This window comes from Vicugna pacos, unplaced genomic scaffold (genome assembly GCF_048564905.1).
Source record: "Vicugna pacos unplaced genomic scaffold, VicPac4 scaffold_19, whole genome shotgun sequence".
Classification (NCBI taxonomy): Eukaryota; Metazoa; Chordata; class Mammalia; order Artiodactyla; family Camelidae; genus Vicugna; species Vicugna pacos.
Window position 1 is genome coordinate 77324580 of NW_027328740.1, and position 23205 is coordinate 77347784.

Genomic DNA, 23205 nt, shown 5'->3' on the forward strand with positions numbered 1-23205 from the left:
CTCATGGAAAACAAGAGCTTGGTGTTCAAGCCTGAAATCCAAGTTACATGCAAAGAAATGTATATATTCATATCCAAAGGAAACCAGAGCTGCTCAACAACACTTTGCAGTTAAAATCCAAAGGAACTTTGATAAAGGCAATCTCCCTCTCTCTCTTTATTTTTATTTATTTATTTTTTTTGGTATCATATAGTTTTAGAAGTATTTGTATAACTAAGTGATGGCTACAGCCTATGATTCTGCACTGGAGTGTTTGGGGCTAAGGAAGCCCAGATTACATGCACTGTGTAAATGCAATCACACCAACACAATGACAGGCGCCCTAGTGGCTGAGCTGAAGTTCCAAAGCAGAGAACCTTATGTTGGAAGACAGCTCTCAGTAGAAAGTAAGAAATGAAATGTTCTGTACTCAATCTCATTAGCTTTATGAGCCATTAACAGATAGTATGTCTTGTCTAATGAAACCCCAAAATATATTGTCATCTTCGATTTTCTCCATCTGACTGTTTTATGCTAAATTTGGATATCAAACCCTCACTCCATACGGAAAGCTCAGGCCTCAGCTGCAGCACAGTTACATCCCGTGGAAGAAAGCCGATCAAGGGAGAACAGGAGAGTTTCCCTTCAGAAGCTGCTAAGTGTGGTTTTGCACCTGTATGTCATTTACAACCACGCCATCGTCAAAGGAGTAAGACCTTACATCTGTGGGGCAAAAAGCACTGTGCTGGTTCTGAACCATGAAAGAACACTGAGCTTTGTGCAACAGTCCTGAGGCACTTAAAGCGTACTTTCTCTGAAAGGCTCCGAAACTGACTCACTTCACCATTTCAGGTACAACCGGAATTAGTAGAGAGAACATGCCCTTGAAGTCTGACAAGGCCCTGCTGGAATCCTGCTACAGCATTTACTAGCTGCTAAATGAACCAATTCCTTAAACCTCTGAGGAGGCTTCCCAATCTTCAAAACGGGGCTGCCACCGCCCACTTGGGAGGCATGGATGTGAATGCAACACGCAAGTAGGGCGGCCGACTGGTACGTGACACGGGGCCTGGCTAGTTTCCCTCCGCTGCCCTTCTCCCCCTTTAAACTTGCACTGTTCCCCCTGGTAAGGGTGAAGCCCCAGGAACAGACTGCCCGATTCTTCTGTATATCCCCGGATACATACCTTACCCTTAGGAGGTCAGAAAAACAACTGCCTCCTCCCCAGTCACTATCAATATTCTTAAGAGTCTGGGTTTTTTTAACTCTATGTTTCAGGGAGACTATTCAAGAATTGTTCAACCACCGTTCTCCAGGTTGGCTCCTCTCCCAACGCCCATCCCTTCTTACCTCAAATCTTCTGTCTGATTGCCTTTTGTTCGTGAGAAAGAGAGTCCGCTAGGGTGCGGACTCCCTAGGCCTCCCTCCCTTCATCACAGGAGAGTGTGACTACATTCTCCCAACTCCCCACTCCGACTCCAGCTTCTGAGGAGTTTCCCCTTCTGGACCCTGAAGCCTCTGGATCGTCCCAAGACGCGCACACGTGGCCAAAACCCTCTCTTCAGATTTCTTCCTGGGTGGGCCTGCCCACCCCCCAGAACCTTAAGGATAAATGCCATTGCTCTGAAAATCACAAACGCCGCTGTCTGACACACCAAAGCTGCATGGTCCGGGCTTTCCTCCAAACCAGACACAGCCCTGCCCCCCCTCAGACACAGTCTGCACCTCTTGAGATGAGCTGATCCACTTGCACGGCTGTGAACACCAGCTAAGAATGACGAATCCCAATGTGTATCTCTAGTCCAGCTCCTTCACCTGAGCCCCAGGCTCATAGACACGAGTGCCTCTTGGAAGTCCTAACTTGGATGACAAATGGCATCTTAAAAATGCCATATGTCAAAAAAAAAAGGCCTTATGTCCACCATTTACTCTAGACTTCGATTCCTGGCAGGTACCTCCCAGGCTCCCCATTTTAGTAACAGCCCCAGCACCCACCTAGGTGTTTGAGGTCACATTCAATTTCCACTGTTCCCTCCACCTGGCCCTGCCCTGGAATCAGTCTTGTTATTTCTGTCGCTAAGCCAGTCTCAAGTCTGGTTCTGCAGGGAGCACGATGGAAACCCACAAGCTCACAGCAAGGTGCACTGAGTCACAGTCCTCCGAAGGGAGTTCCCTGGAGGGGGAGGCATCTCCTGCTGCCAGTCACCTCAGAAGGCACTGGATTCTCACAAAGAAGGACCAGAAGAAGGGACTCAAGGATCTCCCGTGATCTGAGGTTTGAAGGGCCCGAGGTCTGGGGGAGCTCCTTGTTAGCTGACACTCCTGTCAGTGAGCAGATGAGGATGGTAGGAACCCAGGCAACTCTGTTCTTGCTCCGACCCCTTTTCTCTCGGGAGCCACGGGAAAGGCCAGTTTCCAGGGCACAGACCGGCCATCACAGATCCCAGCCTGCATTTGCCAACCCAGACAGCCTAGACTCCTACTTGCGACCCTTACTTCTGTTCTGTTCCCCCCCAGAATGTGATGGACTCTTTCAGAAAGTCTGGACTGTCTCAAGCGAGACCAAGTCAGTGAAGGATGAAGTGTCCACATTTGGACCAGAGCATGAAAGGAGAAACAAGGCCTCATGTCCAGCATGACGGTGGTGGCCAAGCCCTTTCCCTGGGTGAGATGAACCAGGGTCGGGGTGAGAATGCAAGGTCCCTTCACGGCTGACAGGGGTGTTGGAGACTCACTACCGCAAAATAACCACACGGCCGTCAGTGGTGGACATCAGCTGCAACAGACACAGAGTCAGCTATTTACTGCCAAAAAGGGGTAAAAGTAAAGGCCGGTGCAGGGAGGCCTGCACGGCTGCTGAGGCAAACCACAGACCCGGCTCTGAACGCCCACTGGCTGAAGCAGAGAGGAAGCTATGGTCCCATTTAGGGGTCCCTGTGTCCACCAGATCCAAGTGAACCAGCTCCTTAGGACAAGGCAATGTTTTCCTGATACTTAGAAAAACCAGCCTCATAAAGGGAACAAAAGAGTGGCATGGTTTTAGGCCCGCTCCTCCCCCTCTATGAATGCAAAGTAAAGTAAATGGCACTGGGAAGGTGAATGCAAAAAAAAAAACCAAAAAACAAAAAACCGGTGACTGCTTCCTCCAACAGCGTCCCGTGCAGCTGCTCACCCCCGAGCCGGCCACTTCCTCACCAGTGACCGCCGGCCAGGAAGCGCCGTCACGCACGTCACACAGCGACAGCCAGGAACCGTGTGCCGAGCACGTTTGTGTAAAAGCCAGAATCAAGCAAGGTGCTGCAGATTTTGACTTTCCAAGTTTAAATACTCCATGAAAAAAATCCCTCAGCAGCCGCCTAAATCAATTCGCATCTCACTTCTTCAAAACAAATAAACAAAATTAGTAAGAGAGCATTTGTTACCAAATATAAGGACGAACTAATAGGTTCCTCAAAGCAAGGACTTTAACATATATCAAACTCCAGTGGGTGATGTGCTAACAGAGCAAAAATTCCAAAAAAGTAGAAAATAAGATGACTAGGATAATATACGAATCATGGCAACTGTAAAGTTTTTGCTTTTTATAGCGATGGAGACGGCACAGAGGGCGATCTGGCTATTCCAATGCAGGGTGTGCACAGCCCACATTTTCAGACCGAACAACATGCTCACGGGGTGGTATAAGGGATAAAGGAAAATAGAAAAAGGAATAGAGGAACAGCCAAAATTAGAAACACACGAGAACAAAAATGACTTTGACAGCATTTACAAGAAATTACGTGAGTGTGATGAGGACAGGGACGCGGGGACGGTGAGACCCACCCTCACCTCCTGATCCAGGGAAGGCAGGGGCCTGAGGGGAGCGATGCTGCCTGGGGACCCCAACGTGGTCAGCGCCCCAAACCAAAACTTCACCTAGATGCGTGTAGACAGCTTTTGAGCTACAAAATGTGGTCGCATTTCAAGCTGGACAACTTTACTCACTCCCACCAAGAGGAACAGGGGAGAATTAGGTTCTGCTCCTGAACCAAAGCATTGTTTAAAAAATTAATGACTGTGTAATAGTAAAAGCAACAATGGAGTAAAAGTCACTGGAGGAGAACGTGCTTGACCCGAGCTCACTGGCCACGTTATCTCACTGACGTTCAGATGCTGGCTGAGCCCTTATGGTACCAGAACAGACAGACCCACCAGGAGGGAGGTTTAATGTGCTGCTGTATTTTGATGCCGGCAGCCATGCCTGGTACACGAGGTTCTGGGTAAACAATGGTGACAGTGTCAACCACTATGGGCTAAGCACACATCCAGCTACTCCGCCAAATCCCAAGGGCAGACTTCAAAAGGCAAAAACAAGCTGGCATTCTCTGTTGGCTCTGCAGAATCAGAGCCAAGCAGTTGCTGAGCAAAAATGTCACCAGTGCCTCCTATGACAAAATAGGAGGCACTGGCGTGGGGCTGGGGCAGGGCTCCAGGCTTCCACTGATCACCCACCAGTCTGTCCAGGGGGTGAAGGAGGTCCCTGCTTTCATTGCACCGATGCACCTACCTTGAATGACGCCTTAGGACTCAACAGGAGGTGACAGGTGAGGTGAACGGAGCCAGCCTTGGTGTAGCACGGTTCTGGCAGCTATGCCCTCAGCAGTGCCCAGTTTCCTAAACCTGACACCTCATCTCCAAGGAGCAGAAGTGTAGTGTGGGCATGTAGATCACAGGGCCCTGTGAGGACAAGTACAGATCATGGCCACGACATGCCTCTCCCCTTCCTTAAGCCATAGAGGAATGTCCGGGGAGGAAGTGAAAATTATTCCAGAGCCCGCCAGGCACCACACGCAGGTGGGACACGGATCCCCTGTGTCTGTCATTCACAGGACTGGTGTGGATTTTCTTTTTATCAATTCTCTGGCATCTTCTCCTCCATCTTACCAACAACAAGAAAGTAGAATCTGAACTTAGAATCACAGAGAATCACAGAGCCCCTCCTGCACAGCGGGCCCGGCAGCACGTGCCATGTCCTCCGACCGTCACCTGTGGGACCGCCATGAGCGCTCTCCAGACTCAAGGCCCGAGGCCGTAGGCCGGGGGGACACAGCTCACCTCACTCTCCCCAGTAAAGGGGGACCACCTCTCGGCAAAGACGTCTCACCCTCTTCTGCCCGAGGGACAGCTTGAAAGATACACAGGGAAACATAGTAGAGGGTGAGGGGTTAGGCAGCCCAGAAGAGATCGTCTGCACTTCCAAGGCAGAGTGGGGCCTTTGACCTAATCACAGGGACAAAGTGAGGACGAATGTTTCCCTGCTGTGTCCCATACACCGTGACACGCCTTTCCCTGCGTAAGGAGATAATTCGGAAGCCCCTGGCAGTGTTTCTGATGTCCTAACTTGGCATGGTGGCTGTCAGGCAGGGGAGAGGGCCTGAGCCGTGCTGGTGCTGGGCCTGGGAGGCAGGAGACATCGGCTCCACCCTGAGCTCAACCAGCACCTCGTTCTGCGTCTCGGGATTCAGAGTCTCATTTATAAGCAAAGGGATGAAACTGTCCCAGGACAGGCTGTCCAACAGGAATGAAATGAGAGTCATGTAAATAATGTTTCTCAGTTGCCACGTTTAAAATGTAACAACAACAAAAAAAACCAAGTAACTGATTTTAAGAACAGACCTTACTTATTCTACTGTATGTAAAATACTATCATTTTGACGTGTAATCAATATAGAAAGTAACAAGATAGTTTATATTCTTTTTACTAGACAAGTTTCAGCGTCTGATGTGCATTTGACCTACAGCACATCTCAGCTCAGACCGGCCTCCTCCCCAGCACTACTAACAACAGTAGCTGTGGCTACTCTATTGGACAGCAACTCCAGGGGTCCCCCCAAGTGTCCTGGCTGAAAGAGGGGAGTAAGTGTCCACACTAACCCTAAAAGGATCTCTCTGAAACAAAGGCGGATTTAGTTTTAAACGTCTGAAAACCGGCGGGCTACACCTCCTTCCCGCCTTGGCTACAAGAAAGCCCTCCTCCTTGATGATCCCATTCTGGATGTAGGGAAGCAATCTGTCACACAGCCAGGGTGGCCCGGCCTTCAGGTTGACTTGCCTGCTGTCTGTGTCCAGTCCCACGAAGTCCTCCTTCTCAAATAGGATGTAGAGGAGGGGGGTCTTCTCCCCAGAATTTTCGGGGTCCCCATCCAGCCACTTGGACTTGGGCAAGATGAAGAGTGACTCAGTGAAGTCGTCGATCCTCTTCTCCACCACCCTGCAGTCCTCGTAGATTGAAGGCCACGTCGGTGTGCGGCTGCTCGGCCACCTCCCCATACAGCACAAAGACAAAGAGCTGAGAGTCGTAGAGCGTGGTGCCATACAGCTCCTCTGTGCGTGGAGCTTCTAGAAGGTCTTGGCCAAGAGGCAGTCAGTAATGGTGACAAGGCCCATGACATTGCGGTGGGTCTGGAAGTCACTCCATCCATTCTCGGGCGCATAGAGATACCTATAGTAGATACAGAGTGCCCACTGGGAGCCGCACGGTCTGATCTGGCTCACCAAGGAGATTCCATTATAGATGCAAAAGAAATTCTCTAAGATGATCCCCACAGGTTGGACCACAATCGGGAGAGTCTGGCGGTCCTCAGCGCACTGCATGTAGTCAGGGGCGTTCATGTTGCAGGCGCTGCCGAGAAGGGAGGGTAAATCGATGTACATACTGTGCTGTGGGCTGCGGGCCTCACTGGGATGCGGCGACCTGGTGTGCACCAGCCAGAAGGCAAGGGAAGTCCAAGCAAATCGGGGATAAGTTTGTCCTCAGCGTCTGCACATGGCTACTGAAGCTCAGATCACATTACCCAGCTTTTGGTCTAGGCTGCCATCCCCTGCAGAAAAGGATCATTTCTTGTTTTCTGTTTCCAAGCACCTAGGCAGGCCCTGATGCAAAGTCGGTGCTCAAAACTGCTGAATAAATGAATGAATAAAGGAACTGCTTCCCCACCCCTCAGCAGGATATAATGCAAAGAACCATAGTAGGATCAAAATATCTGGATTTCAACGCCAATTTATTTGAACTCCTAAGGTGCAGAATAATGGGTAAGAAAACTTGCTTTGGGGAGGAGGGTACAGTTCAGTGGTAGAGCACGTGCTTAGCATGTTCAAGGACCTAGGCTCAATCCTCAGTACCTCATTTTAGAAAAATGAAACAAATAAATAAACTTAATTAACCCCCTCAAAAAATATTTTCTCCATTCAAAATTCAAAAAAAACCACCTTGCAATTGACACAACATTGTAAACTTGACTATACTTCAATTAAAAAAAAAACTTCTTGCCTTACAAGAATATATCTGGATTATGGAAGTTTGCAAATGTAAAATGCCTAGGGTACCATTTGCATAAGAAGAAGGAACTGTACAAATGTACTATCCCTCATTTATGAGCTATTTTTCCTTTGGGGAGATTATAACCTCTCAGAGATATTTTTCTCATATTAAAAAAAAAAAAAAAAGAAAACATTACCTGATTCTCCATACTGCTGAAGAATCAGATAACCCTATGAAAGCATCTGACCCACAGAGTTTATTCAATAAATGTTTGTTGAATGAATGAATAAACAAGCAATGTGAATGCTGCTCCCTGCCACAGACCATCATAATGGTACTGCTTGGAAATGCCATGCCCACGTTCCACCCAAATCTTCACTAACCACGTGGGTGACCTGGGCAGACCTGTGTGCTTCTCTCAACACCAGTTTATTCATAAATAGAAATGAGGGCAATAACACAAACCTAAAAGGGTTAGTGAGTCACGAATGAATAGTACCCCAACTTTGCAAGATGGAACTATTAAAGAAAATTGGGCAAAGAGTCCATAGGCCCTCTCCATATTATCTCTTACAACTACATGGGAATCTACATTACATCTAAAAATAAAAAGTCTATTATTTTAAAGAGGCTATTGAGTTTAAATCAGCTCACCAACTCAAATAAGGAACACACAGTACAAATAAGAGAATGCGCAGCCCATGAGATGCACTCAGTAAATATTCCCACTGAACCCACTGGTCCCTCCAAATTCAGAGCATGAGGATGTGTCCTCGTGGCCAGAGGCCACTGCACCTGAAGCTAAAAAAGCTAATGGTCCCCACTTTCAAAAGCCCCTGCCACCAACCTAGGTCTAATTTTGTATTTGTAATTTTTTTTCTTTTTATAAAATAGAAATCCCCAATTGCATAGCCTTCAGGTCACCAAAACCTGACCACAGAGATCATGATGGCAACCCTCCTTGGTGAAACAATAAAATGAAAAGCCATTTCCACAAGACCTGTGTGTAAATCTACTAGGGAACTTCATCCTGGACTGAGAGGAAGAGGACTGGGGAGGAGGGGGCAATCTGAGGCACACAGACCCATGGGCCACCTGTCCCACGATGGACATTACACTCAACCCTCACCCTCCAGGAACTTCAAAATACACACAGACAGAGTGATGTGGACAATATATATGTATTTTTAAAGAAATTCCGACTCTCTAGCAGGTCTTGTATCTACCGAGACACAAATGGCTTATGTGTATAATGTTTCACAAAAGCCTTAAAACATTACCACCCCAACTTGACACATTAAGAAACTAGGGATAGAGGTTTATCACATTGTGCAAGATTAGAGAGATGCCACATCAGAAACTGTATTTAAACCCAAGCCTTTGCTCCAGTGCTCACACAAGAAAGTGTGACATACTGCCCCTTTCCTGCCCTCTCCCTGCAATAAATCTCTGAAGAGTCTTTTCTGTGCCACGTGGAATCACAATCACATCAATTTACCACAAAGAGCTATGTGACTCCTTGGAGGACGTGTCAAAATCTAAAGGGCTGTGATGGGAGGAGAGATTTGAATTTTCTGTTTCTCAAAGGAAACATGGCTTTAAAAGAAACTGAAAAGCACTTATCTAGTCTAAGCCCTCATTGTGTAGAGAAGGAAATGGAGGCTCAGAAGAGATGAGGAAAGGGAATTATTAACAAATATTGCCTCAGTGCAGCACCAAGCCAGCCCTGGGCCCTTCTGGGGGAGTACCTGGAAGGCCCAGGAAAATGATTGTTAGAAAAAGGAAAGAGAAGAAGCATACAAGGCCCTGTCTCTACATCACCATACCATGAAGTTCCACCAAATTATCCAGTATTGGGTGCAGCCAAAATTTAGGTGGGCTAAAGAGGTTATAGAAACCTGGAAGTCTCAACCATAGTGGAAATTCCATCATTTACTGTTTTTTTCCAAGTTCAAGCATCAGTTCAGTGGGCGCTCCATACGAGGGACTACACGAGGCCTGGAGTTCTCCCAAATACAGATCTCTATTATCACGTGTGCAAAACACACAGGCCCACCAGAAGAAAAACGCCCACACATAAGATGGAACTACTGAAACAGAAAAGAGCCAACCAGCATATATTGCTAGCAAAAATGGTGCTGCTAGAAATAGACTCATGGACATAGAAAGCCAACTGTTGTTAGCAGGCAGGAAAGGGAGGATTAACAGATACACATTAATAAATATAAAATAAATGACAAGGACCTACTATATAGCACAGGGTACTATTTTCAATTTCTTGTAATGAGTTGTACTAAAAACAATCTGAAAAACATTTATATACATATGCATAAGCTTATAACTGAATCTCTGCTGTACATCTGAAGCTAACATGGTAAATTTACAACACTTCAATAAAAAATAATTTTATATAATAAGTAAAAATAAAAGCAACGCCATAAAAAAAAAAAGTAAAAGAACACGGTAATCCCCTTAGCTGTAGGTGGTGGAGAACTCTGCAAGCACCAAGTCCACTCGAATACTCCAGCACTGGCGGTCACTCATTCTAACCATCAGAGAATCACTTGGCTTCTACGAGGTTACTTTTCTCTTCAGTGAAAGGCTACAGTTGCATCTAATGATGTATTGAATCTCATCATTCACAAACCCAAGAATTAATGAGGATTTCCCATAGGCCTGGCTCTGGACAGATGAAAAGATAGGGTCCCAAATATATTCATGTGTAGAAGAAGTTTATGCCATAAAGACATTAATTCTTCCTGCTTTGATAGACAGATTCATTGCAATTCTGATTAGAATTCCTCCCAGATATTTCATGGAATGTAACAAGTTAATTTATGGTCAGGAACAGCCAAGAAACTTCTTTAGAACCACCACTGGGAAGGGGTGGATAGGTCATGCATTTCAACTGGTCTTTCTGATGTGATGAAAACGTTCTGGAATAATAATGGTTGCACAAATGTGAATATGCTAAAAGCTGCTGAATTGTAACATTCAAGTGGGTGGACTTCATGGTGTGTGAACAATATCACAATAAAGCTGTTAAATGAAAAAATCCTTCTTGCCAATTATTTTTCCCTCTATACTACTAGTCTGTCCCACAATTTAAGTAAAACAAACAAACAAAAAAAACAAAACAAACCAGATTTTGCCAGGAGCTCTTTAGGAGTGCAATGTCCCTGGGTCTCCAACGCCTCGGGTTGTGCTGTTCCTGTTAACACACAATAGCTGGGCTGGACTAGTTAGGGACTATAAGTATCTTTTTAAGATCGACGGTCTCACGTTTCACCCTGGGAGAGTGAATGATGGAGGATGAGACAGCCTCATGCCTTCAGCTCATTTTTAACTGAACCAAGCCCTGCTTTCACCACTGTAATCCCTCTCAGTATAAAAACATGTGACATCAACAAGCACCGCCATCATAACACCTGAAAGTGTTCAAGGTACTTACCTGGGGCAGAAATCCTGATCAAGGAGACAGAAGCTCCCTCAGCACTGCCGCTCCCTTTTCCCGACTCCACCAGGAGAAGCTGGGAGTTACAGCCGCGGGCTCTCAGCCTGGGGAGCAGCGCCCACGCCGCTAATCTGGACCTCAGGGATCGGGAAAGGGAGAGGAAGGCAGCCCCGGGGTCGCGGGGCAGGGAGAGCGGGGTGGGGGACGCGGGCTGCAGCCCCGCTCGGAGGCCAGCCCCAGCCCCAGCCCAAGCCGCCCGCCCCGTCCGGGTGTGCAGACCCCGCCCGCCCGGGACACAGCCCGCCCAGTGGTGGGGACGGGTCGGCGGCCAAGGAGAGGAAGCCCGGGAGGGGAGGACTCGCGGGCGGGAGAGGGGAAGCGGACGCCAGCCGCGGACTGAGGGGAGCCCGGCTGGGCCAAGAGGCGGCAGGGGCACACCTGGCCCTGGACAGCTGTGGCCGGGGCGCCGGGGCAGGTGGCGCGGGCAGAGGGGTCTGGCCCGAGCAATCCAGCTGAACACACGCTGACTGGCGCCCTGGGGGCTGTGACACGCCGACCGCCCTCCCGCAGCCGCCTCACCCCTTTCCCGATATCCCCTCACCTTGCACTTCCACAGCCAGAGGCCCCGGCCCCAGGCAGTAGCCAAAGGCCTTCAGGGCGACAGAGCTGAGAAGCCATTGGGGCCGATCCCCGGCTCGGAGCTGGAGCTTCCAACCCGCGGTCCAGCTGGCAGCAACTGCGCATGCGCAGGAGGGCCAGCGATCCGCTCTGGGTCCTGAGAGAGAAGGGGAACCGAGGGAGGGAGAATAGGGGAGGAGGAGGGGAGGCGGGGAAAAGTGGAGGGAGACACATGGACAGGAGGAGCAGAGGGAAGGCAGTTATCTGGAATTGGGAGGGGAGAAACAGAGATGGGGAGAAAGCGTTTTACCTCTTGTGGCACCCCGAAGGAGGCAGCAGTCCTGCCTATACACCCTTCTCTTACCCGTCATTGCCCACAGCTCATATTTTACGTCCCTGGCCCAGCCCTCCAGCTAAGGTCTCTGCAGAAACCCTACGGGTATCATACCCGTTGCCCCCACAAGGAGCTAGGTTTACTGTTGCTCAGGGAACCAAGCACCCGCAGGTGTTGTTTCTCAGAACTACCTTGGGAAGAGTACATATTCCCCTTTTACACGCTGGGAAACAGGCAGGCACGATCTCTGCCTTAGCTCCACTGTCCCAAATGTTGGGCTGGCAGGGAGCGGGAGGTAAAATGTCAGAGCCCCAGAAGGAGCAGACTGCCTGAGTGTTGGTGTAGAGTCCCCATCCCTCCTGGGTAAACCACACCCCAACCTCGGGGAATAATCAAGGGCTCACCGTAGGCCCCTGTGTGTGGGAGAGCTGCCCTCAGTCCCAGTGTCCAACTTGCTAGGTAGGTAGAAGTGTTATTGAGTCCAAATTCATTCTCCTCAGTGCAGGACAGGCCAGTAAGTTGGGAGACCAAGTGTTGGGGCATGGAATAGCAAGTTTCTGTAGACCTAGATGGCAAACTAATGTCCTGGAAAACCATCTCCCCAAGTCACAATTCAGGCTGCTTTCCTATGTGCTTGGTTTTTGCAAACTTCTTGGTGTAGGAATTCCTTCTTGTTAGAATCCTTTGTTCTTCCAGCTATCTCCCTGGGTCAGATCCCTGTAAACCTCCAACAAAACAAACGTTATTTTCTATTCTGCAACGTGTTATCTTTATATGATTGGAAAAGTGTTAAATACCCTTAAAGGTCAGAGCCTTCAGAATAGGCTCTCCTGTATATTTTGGGCTCTAGGCAACATTGTTTTACAAGCAAGAAGAAGCCTAGGAGACAGAGCACAGGGTTAAAGTCAAAGGAACAGATCTAATATGGAGTCAGATTTCTTCTTTTCTATTACTGTGGCAGAAGCCACTTGAGGATTTATATCCCTTAAAGTTAAAAATAAGTAAAACTTTAAAGGAATTTACATACATTGGTGGGAACTTGCATAGCATATCTGGAAAAGCACACAAAGGATTGTAAACATTGGCATCTCCAGGGAGGCGTGTAAGAACAGAGGATGAGGGAAAACTTCTTTCACTTGAGTATTTTTTGCTCTGTTTGAATTTTTTTAACCATATGCATATATTTCTTTTTCAGTTAAAATAAATGTGTAATGGAGCAAAGGAGTAACTAGCTCAGCAAATACAGCAGCCATAGACTCACTGAGTCATCATTTTCGATTTAAGCCAGGAAGCATTGATTGTCTCTCTCCTATGTGCCCAGTGCTGTTTTAAAACTTTTTTATATTTTTTTTTATAAAATAATAACATGCTATCCCTCACCCCTGCTCAGGGCTGGTGGGAAACCAACTGAGTTTTTATTGAGTTGTTTTCCAAGGAGTAGAGATGAGTTATAAACAGAACACAACTTCAGGGCAAAACAGGCAGACTGGTTTTCCAGCAGGCCAGATAGCGATGACGGGTTTTCAATAGAGGCGCACAGAGGCTGAGAGAGAAAGCCTCCAGGACCCTACAGAAAGCTGCCCACAGTGCCTTCTCCATGGCACTACTGAAATAGGAAAGAACAAATCTGACTCCATATTAGATCTGTTCCTTTGACTTTAAACCTGTGCCCTGTTTCCTAGGCTTAGTCTTGCTGTTTCTGCACCTTTTGTGAAACAATGTTGCCTAGATCCTGAAATATACAGGAGACCCTAATCTCAAGGCTCTGACTTTGAAGGATATTATCACTTTTCCATTCGTATAAAGATAACAAGATACAGAATAGAAAATAACATTTGCTTGTTGGAGGTTTACACGGATCTGACCCAGGTGAAGAGCTGCAAGAACAAAGGATTCTAAAAACAAAGAATTCATACACCAAGTTTGCATCAACCAAGCATTCCCGCTTCCCCTTTTTAATATAAGAAGAGCCTGAATTCTGACTTGGGATGATGGTTCTCCAGGACATTGGTCTACCATCTTCTCCACTGGCTTTACAAATTAAAGCCGCTATTTCTTGCCCCAAATCCTTGTCTCCTGATGTGTTGGCCTATAATGCACGAGTAGAACAAGCGTGGACTCGGAAACACAAACATACATTGAAAGTACGCATCTGGTATATTAAATGACCTGCTTCCACTCGTATTCCTGAGGTTTTCTTCTCTTGACCACTCCTACTTTATTTATGAAAAACCTGTCATGTGGACACATTTCCTTCTCTAGCCACTACCCTTCCATGTAAAAACTGATGCCAAGAAGGCAATGGAAGTTGCTAGAAGGTATTACCTGGCCAAAAAAGAGCAGAAGTGGGTTCTGGCTGATGTTCAGGAGCAGGCCGGGGCACCTGACAAGATGTCATAAGTACGGATAGACAGCTGGGCACCAAAGGAGAAGCTTCTAAACTTCCATGAGGGACTTGGATAGGAAGGAACAGTCCCAGACTATAGCTCTGATCCCACCACGAGCTTCCTGGGCAAGGCTGGGCAAGTCATTTAAATTCTCTAGACCCGTGCTGTCCAACACGGGAGCCACCAGCCACATGCAGGATTATGATGTTATTCTGTAGCCAGACAGAATTATAAATAAACACTTTATTGCAAAGGGTCAGCAGGTATAATATTTAAAAACATTATTGGTTATCTTGCCTTAACAAGTTATTTTTGTATGTCTAGCTTTCTGTGGGTTGTAATGCCTGCGACTAATGTTTCCCTTACAGTGAGGTATTTTGAAATTATAAGTTACTGGACACAGTACACTCATATCACAGTTGAAAAAAACTGATTAAATAAGCAAGGTGATCTGACTTAGTAGTTATGAGCAGGGGCTCTGGGGCCAGCCTGCATAAGTATTAATTCTCACTCTCCCTCCAGGGAGTTCTGTGTGAATCTTGGACAAATTATTGTTGCTGTTGTTGTTGTTGTTGTCGTTGTCATTGTTATTATTTGTGCCTCTTTTTCCTTACCTTTTAAATAGCGAGGAAAATGTAGACTCTATCCCCTACAGTGTTGGCAGGATTAAATGAGTAAACGTCTGTGCTGCCCACTTCCCTGGGTTTCAGCATTCTCCAGGCAATCAGTGCAAAACACAGTGGCATTCTCCACTGTCTTCGTCAGTCTGGGATTCTGTAACAAATTACCGTGTGTCGGGTGGCTTAAACAACCAGCATATTCCTTATGGTTTGGAGGCTGAGGCTTTCAAGGTCAATGTATCTGGGAGAGGATTGCCAGCTCGAAGATGGCTGTCTTCCCACTATCTTCATGGCCCAGAGAGGAGAGAGAAGCAAGCACTTTGGGGCCCTGTATAAGAACACTAATACCATTCATGAGGGCTCTACTCTCATGACCTCATTTTATCCTACTAATCACCTCCCAAAGGCCCCGCATCCCTATATCATCACCCTGGGAGATGAGGTTTCGACATATGGATTTTGAGGGGATGCATTCAGTCCACACATCGGCTAACTCTCCCAAACATGCAGTCATCAAACCTGTAGCTAATTTCAAAATAATGTTTATATCTCTCTGCCCATTTCCATTCCTACATCTACTAACACTGAAGCCCTGCTACATTTTATTTCTTATTTTCCTTGTAGAGGTTTAATTGATTCCTCTAACTCCAAGGATTCGCTCACTCCAGTCTGCTTGACAGCCCTGCCAGGTAGGTCTTCCTTAAAACACCTTCCCCCTTCACCTGGTTGTTTTTTAGGTGTAAATGTCAGAATTCTCTCCACACCCCATCCTAGACCTTTAATCCCTTACACTACCGCTCACTATGTTATTTTCCTATTACCACTGTAACAAATTCCATTAAGCTTAATAGCTTAAACCAGCACAGACTTATTAGCTTATGGCTGTGGATGTCAGAGATCCAACACAGTTCTCATTGGGATAAATTCAAGATACCAGCAGGGTTCCTTCCTTCTAGAGGGTCTAGAAGAGAATGTTTCCTTTTTTTTTCCAGTTTACAGAGGTCACCCACCTTCCTTAGCTTGTGCCCCTCAACTTCCTCCATTTTCATGGTCAGCAGCCTTTCTGAACATTGCTCCATCGCTACACCTCCCTCTGATTTTAAACTCAGCTGGGAAATATCCTCCATTTTAAGGACCCCTGTGATTACATTCAGCCCACCTGGACAATCCAGACTACTCACCCTATTGTCTCATCTCAGGATCCCCTTGTCCCATCCCACTCAGGCAGTATGTATGTGGCTGTGACATTCACCTTGTGTAACATTTCCTCATGAGCAATTTATGGTTCAAGGCACTTATAAGTGACTTTTTGTTTTTCTTCCTTATCCTTTCTACATTCAGTTTGTCTGGTGAGATTATATGAATCCTTTTTATTTGTGCCCCTGCACTAATCTATAATAATGTATCATGGGTTTAAAGGCTAACTAATAGACAATTTAGGAGACAGAAATCCTCTAAGATTTTTAATCCTAAAATATCTGTCATCCCTTTTGCCATGTACAGTAACATGTCACAGGTGGCTACCCTGTGGCCGGGGAGGGACATGATTCTGCCATCACACTCCCCTCATTCTCACCAATGTGCTGATCAACTAACCAAGGATCTATGCTCTCCAATTCACTCACTTCCTCCTCCTTTCCATTGACTATCCTGTTCCCACCGCTTCCTTCATTCACCACATCAGGATTTCATGACCACATTCTCCCCTAAATGAAATGGGTATCTTGCATCTAATGTCTGACAGCTGTTCTTATTGTATATGCACACACTGACCTACACATAATCCCGTCCATCTCTTTATTTTCCTAGAATCTTCCAGAAGAATCAGTTCCATGTTGATGATGATGATACTGACAATGATGACAGGGGCCTCTCAAGGATTCTGATAAAGAGGGAATTGATAAAGGGAGGGAATCATTGCAAAATTGCCCCAGAAACAGGCTTAAAGGTAAATAACTCTTATAGTGTTTAATGAAATTGACTAATATTTAACTATTTTTAAGACTTTATATCACTGAATTTAAAATTTTAACGGGAATTTTCATTCACCACTAACCAAGATTCAACTCTGGGACCAAAATTTAAGGGTTTCTGTCTTCTAAAAAATTGTCCACTAGCCTTTTAAACACGTGATCCTTTTAAAAAGTTTAGTGCTGGGCTGAAAATAAGCAGGATTCATATAATCTCACGAGACACAGTGAATGTGGAAAGACTAAGAAATAAAAACAAAAAGCCATTCATAACGTCTTGAACTTTACGTTGCTCACAGGAGAAAATGTTTGCCAATGTGTGTGTCACATCAACATGACGACTGAGTGGGATGGGGAAGCTGATCTTCCTCATCAGTCATTTATGCTGATTTGTTAGATGCCAAAACAGTTTCCTCATTGAAATTGCTTCTAACAAGTATGGAAGAATTTAGGTTCTACCAAAAGCAGGCTAAATATTTTCCCCTGCTTTCAGGTCTCTGGACTGAATGTCCCCACAAGAAGGACATGGTTATGTTTCATAGGGAAGTCTTCCTGAGAAGCAACAGGCTTTTCTAGGGCAGAACTGCAGGGCCCCCCATGGAGGGCTGGAGGAGGTCTAGAGGGGACACTGGAAAAACAGCAGGAGTGAATTCAGATACTGCTGCTCAGGTCGCCAAAGACAGCATTGCTATCTCTAAGGATATGACATTCTCCCAAATTTTCCATGAGTGAAGGAGCCTGTGAACACTAAGCAGGTTGTTAAGACACAGCAGCACATAATTTGCGTGACAACACAATTAGAGTATGATTTGATATTTGGAAAATAACTAGCCCATTGTTCTTTGAAACTGCAGCAGTAGCAATAGAAATAAAAAAGACTGAGCCGTCTTGGAGACAACAATCAATAAACAATTCTAAATCTGCAGAATTCCTTGACAATATTCAAGCAATGAGCTAGATGTGTGCTGCAGATACCTCTTACTGCAGGGCTCACTCCTGCAAAGCATAGAACTAGTTTCTCAGCACACAGAGGGAACCAAGTCAAGATTCCTAATCTTTTGAGATTTACTAAATTGCTGGAAAGGTCAGACAAGTACATACAGGCAAATATGATTAAATGTAATCAAATAATATCAAATGTGATTTGAGCACAGACGAAAGAGAAATTCCTTTCACCTGGGATCTAGAGAGACTTCTTCAGAAAATGTGGCTTTGGAGACGGCCAAAGACATGGGTGGAATTTTGGCAGAACAGGATGTAAGGAATTTAAAAACTTATTCTATAATTCATATAAAAATTCAAAGGATCCCAAAAATCCAAAACAACTTTGAACAAGAAAAACAAAGTTGGAAGACTTGCAGTATCTGATTTTCAAACTTTTTTTATAAAGCTACAGTAATCAGAAATTATGGTGTTGGTGTAAAACAGAAAAATAGAATAATGGAACACAATAGAATGTTCAGAACTAAACCAAGACTTATACAGACAATTGATTCTCAAAAAGGATGCTGTGGAGAAAGGATCTTTTCAGCATGTAGTGCTGGAACAATTAGATCGTGATACGCAAAAAAAAAAAAATGAACTTTGATCCACACCTCACAAAATATACCAAATTTACCTCAAAATGGATCATAGATCTTAATAGGAAATCTAAAACTATAAAACAGCTAGGAGAACAAGCATAGGCTTAAGCTTTATGGCCTTGGGTTTGGCAAATTTTTCTTTGCTATGACACCAAAAGTATCATCTATTTTAAAAAGAAACTGATAGAGTGAACTTTATGAACATGAAGACTCTTCAATGCTCTTCTAAACACTGCTAAGCAAATGAAAAGACAAGCCATAGACAGAAGCTATTTGCAGATCATATATCTGATAAAGTTCTCTCATTGTATCTGATCCAGAATAAAGAGGTCTCAAAATTCAATAATAATTCAAACACCTGAATGAATGAGGCCAGAAAACACACTTCAGTAAAGATATCCAGATGGATAATAAGCATATGAAAAGATGCTGATTAAAGGTGTCATTAGTCATTAGAGAAATACTTTTAAAAACCACAGTGAGATACTAGTTCACATACATACTAGAATGAATACAGTTAGAAAGACTGACCTTACAAGGTGCTGGCAAGGAAGTAGAGCAACCAGAACTGATACACACCACGAGGAATTTACAATAGTACAACCATTTTGGAAAAGTCTTTAACAGATTCTTTTAAAAAGGTAAACACCTGTGTACCATATAATCCAGACATTCCTCATCTGGTGCTTTAGAAAGGAAAAGCATATGTCCATACAAAGACTTGTAACCAAATATTCACTGCTATTTTATTTATAATAGCACAAGTTGTAAATAACCCATGCATCCATCAAGAAGTAAATGCAGAAAGAAATGATGGTCTATACAAACACTGCTCACAATAAACTCTTCAGTAAAATCTCAGCACTAAACAATACTCTACTATAAGACAAACAAGCTATTAATACAGCAACACAGATGATTCTCAAAATAATTACACTGAATGAAAGAAGTCAGACAACATAGAGTAGATACTGCATGAATCCATTCATATAAGGATCTTGAAAATGCAAACCAATATGTTGTGATAGAAAGCAGATCAATGGTTCCCAGGAGAAGAGACGGGGAGGGAGGGAGGGACAACAAAAGTCAGGAGAGAAGCTTTGTGGGTGATGGGTATGTTCACTGTCTTGAGTGTGGTCATGGTTCCTTGGGGATATACTTACGTCAAAACGTATTAAGCTGTACACTTTAAACGTGTGAAAATTATTTTGCCAAGTATACCTCAAAGCTGTTTTAAGAAAAAAGGCACTTTAGTCCTGATCCACCTCAGCGCCTGATTGGAGTGACATGATCAGTCCCTCACACTGTCTGCCTAACGGGAAGGTAGAAAAGCTCTCACAGAAGATAACATGGATTTTTCATTTGCAATGTCTGCCATGTAATAAAGAATTTCTAGACATGCAACATGTCCAGACTATATGACAGATAACATGAGAATAAGGAGCATTAGACAAAGGATGCAAACCCCATGTGATGTAGGCATCAGAGTTACCAATAAAGGCTATAAAATACTTTTAATATATTCAAGAAAATAAGGAAATGATGGGACAATAGATAACAGGGTAGAGACTTTCACCAGAGAAATATACTGGAATGTATTTTTAGGAAAAATCAAACTGATACTCTAGAACTGAAGCTTTCAGCTCTGGAAACAGGTAAACAGAGCTAATTAGGATCCCTTTTAAGTAAAACTTTCAGTAATTCTGGGTAAAATATAACAACAAATTAACACAGAGCTAACTATGGAGAGAGAAGTTCCCTGATGACAATACAAAGAGGACACTTAAAGCCCAGAGTGGTCATCTTGTGAGCTGATGCCACCGCACCCTGGAGGGAAGGGGTTTTCATCTGCACATAAATAGGGATACAATGTCCATGTAGGAAAAAGGGTCCATACCAGATGTAGAAGACTCTTCCTCTATATCTATATAGTCAGAGACAGAGATGTAAAGTGGCAGCAGAGGTCACAGTGACACAGGGCCCTGGGCCAAGGAGTGTGAGCACCTCTGCAAGCTGGGAAAGGTAGGATGACGAATCCCTCCCAAGAGCCTCGGTGTGGAACTTAGCCTTGGCCACTCGTTGGTTTTACCCACTGACATTGACTTTGCACTACTGCACCCTAGAACAGTGAGAAGATGAATGTGTATTGCTTTAAGCCACTGAGTCTGTGGTCCTTTGTTACAACAGCAATAGGAAAGGAACTCAGGAACCAATATGAACTTGAACCACAGGCTGCCTGCTGTGCTGGCAGGAAGTCCTTTGTCTCTGATCCTGGGGGAGTGTCCTGTCCTCTGGCAGCATCCACAAACTACCTCATGCTAACTTGGCAGTTTGCAGAGGGTTAAATCTTATCCCTGCACAGTTCTTGATATTTAGTTAATAAAAATGATGGTGTCATCATGGGTATTTTTCCATCTTTTAAATACCCTTCAGTCTTCTAATAAAGCTACTTCTAATTAAGAGACCGTGTAAATAGTTTTCAATCTTCATAATAAATAACTGTGGTTTTATCTGGTTACTTAAATTATGAATAATAATGTTCACATTTGTAAAAGTTATTAAAATCAACATTGTTTAATGAAAATATCATTTCTTTTCACATGAACATGTATTAACTACAAGAAATGTTCCATGCTTTCTTCTACGATTTACTGTTAGAGCCTTAAAGAATAATATTTTCCTCAAAAGATATTACGGCAAAGGGATTTCTTTTGGTGGAACTGTTCCGGCATCAAATCTGGTGCATGTCTCAGGCCACTGGCAACATAGAGATGATAGAAATTAGGAGGCATTATAAACACAGAATCATTTTTAAAGGAATTAAAAAAACTGGATGTGTGTAAACAAAGAATCAGAGAATATTCTGGTGAAATAAATGTATTTTTCAGCTTAAGCAAGACATGGGGTGAATAAATCTGAAATGAAAAACCACCCAGAGATTAGCAGCGAGTCATGCATGCAGTGTGAATGATCAAAACCAAGTTGTTTCCAAACCAGTGTGCAGGCTTGATGCCTTCATGAATCAAATCTGTGTGGCACCAGGCCACCTCGAATACATGTTGATGAGGTATTTATAAGCCCTTCACCATCCCAAATCAAAGCCCACGCACGAGCCACAAGACCATCACCTACACATTTGGAAAACACACAACATGGTGAATAGCACTTTTCTTGTTCAGTAGCCGGTGGCAGCGAACTGTCAGCAGACAGAGATACAGGGACACAGAGGCACCTCCCCTCACTCAGCTGATAAACTTCCGTGCATCCCTGGGGACAGGATTGTCATAAAATGCACCATGGATTGATTCTCCTCCTAGGAAAGGAACCGTAGTGCTGTCATTAGGTTTGAGCAGGGGTGGGTGGAGGATCTCAGAAGAGTTGTTTCAGCACACCAATAGAATTCTTGGCCACCGTGACCACGAAAGACAAGTCCCCTGCCATCCCGGTAGGCACTTGGGCTCCTGACAAAAGCTGGGCTCAGTAAAGGGTTGAGTAGAAGGCACAGACCTGAGGGATGCCCCAGCAATAGGCAGGAGGTAGGGCCTGGTTTATACTGCTCTGGGTGTATCCCAGACTCATCCGAATACGAAATCAGAAATTTGCAAAACAGCAGAGCTGGGGTGGATCATCTACTCCAGACTCCTCACCTTACAGTTAAAAGGGTGGCAACCCTGACAGGCAAAGCAACGTGCTAAAGGCAGAGCGTGGAAGTGGCAGTGCCAGATGAAACGCAGCGTGCAACCCCCGTTCAAGGCCGCTGACTCTGACGACGGGGCCAAGGTTTCCAATGAGGAGAATAAGACAGTGTAAATACTTTGTTCCCCCTAAAACCCCAAATGTTTTTTAAAGGCACAAAAACTCACCTTAACTAGATCTCTTCTGAGGGGGCTCTCTTCTGCTTCTTCGTCTTTCTGTCTCCATTTCCCTCTCTCAGACACAAACACATTCAGTTTTGTGAAAGGGGACTTCCTTCCATACAAAGACAGACTTCACATCTTCAGAAAGATACCTGAGAAAGCACGTTTCTCAATTCAAGTCTTTGTGTGAGTTCTGGGCAACTGGCTTATTTTCTAGAACAATCGGTAGTTACAAAATCAGGAAATCATCTTCCACAAAGGCAGAGTTCTGGTCCGTGTTGATAAAGTTGGGGATGTCACATTTCATGAGTCTGTTCGGCTCCTCCTCTGGCCACCTGCTGCATCTGATGGCTTCCTGGAGCCGAATAACACTGTAAAGGGCTATGGTAGCGATACCAGCTTTGGCCTTGTCCAAGTGGTCCACTTCATTGATGTAGCAGTGAAAGAGGGACCTAGATTCGTCATTGCACTGCCAGAGAACACCTTGGGCAGCAGCGGTCTTCCAAAGTCTGACACAAAGCTGTTGAGTCTAAATCTCTTCTCGGGAGACTCTGCATTGCTACAAAGAAAACCAAAATAAAATATCGTTCACAGTGTAGCTCGGTGACCTGAAGAATCATAGTTTTTGCCATCTACTGAGAGTAAATCCCTGCACAGAGCATGCTGACATGCACTGGAATTGAAAGACATCACTTCTGAACACATACAATTAAACCCAAGGCAAAAGTCTAAAGTGAGGGCCCATGGACCATCCTAAAAAGACATCGTTCCCTGAGAATCCTCAATATTGGTGCCTCGCACACCAGTGTTTCTCCGTGGGACACTCAGATCTCTTCATCAGGATTCGTTAAAGTGCTTCTTAAAATGCAGAATTCTGGGGTGCACACCCTCAGAGTCTCCAGAGGTAGCGACTGGTAGTCTGTATTTTCATAGCCACCAGGATAACTAAACATGCTCAGGTTTAGCACCGCAGTCTACATCGGGTCACCTGAGCATCGACAATTCTGTCTCACGGGATGGGGGGTGCCATGTGTGTCAGGGTGCTGTCCTACCCATGTGTCTCCCCTGATTCTCAGAACTGACAGTGCTGCCCCATTGGGCAC

At 45.1% G+C, this 23205-nt stretch overlaps 1 protein-coding gene and 1 long non-coding RNA gene across 2 annotated transcripts in view; one reads left to right on the forward strand and one right to left on the reverse strand.

The window, feature by feature from the left end:
- The window catches only part of LOC140693590 (uncharacterized), a 153795-nt gene that overhangs the window by 48678 nt on the left and 81912 nt on the right, over positions 1-23205 (forward strand). The window lies entirely within an intron of this gene.
- LOC140693565 (uncharacterized) overlaps positions 22387-23205 on the reverse strand; it is a 545747-nt gene continuing 544928 nt past the window's right edge. The window contains exon 25 of the mRNA XM_072957353.1: positions 22387-22661. The gene's annotated coding sequence lies outside the window, so the exon portion shown is untranslated. The remainder of the gene's footprint in view (positions 22662-23205) is intronic.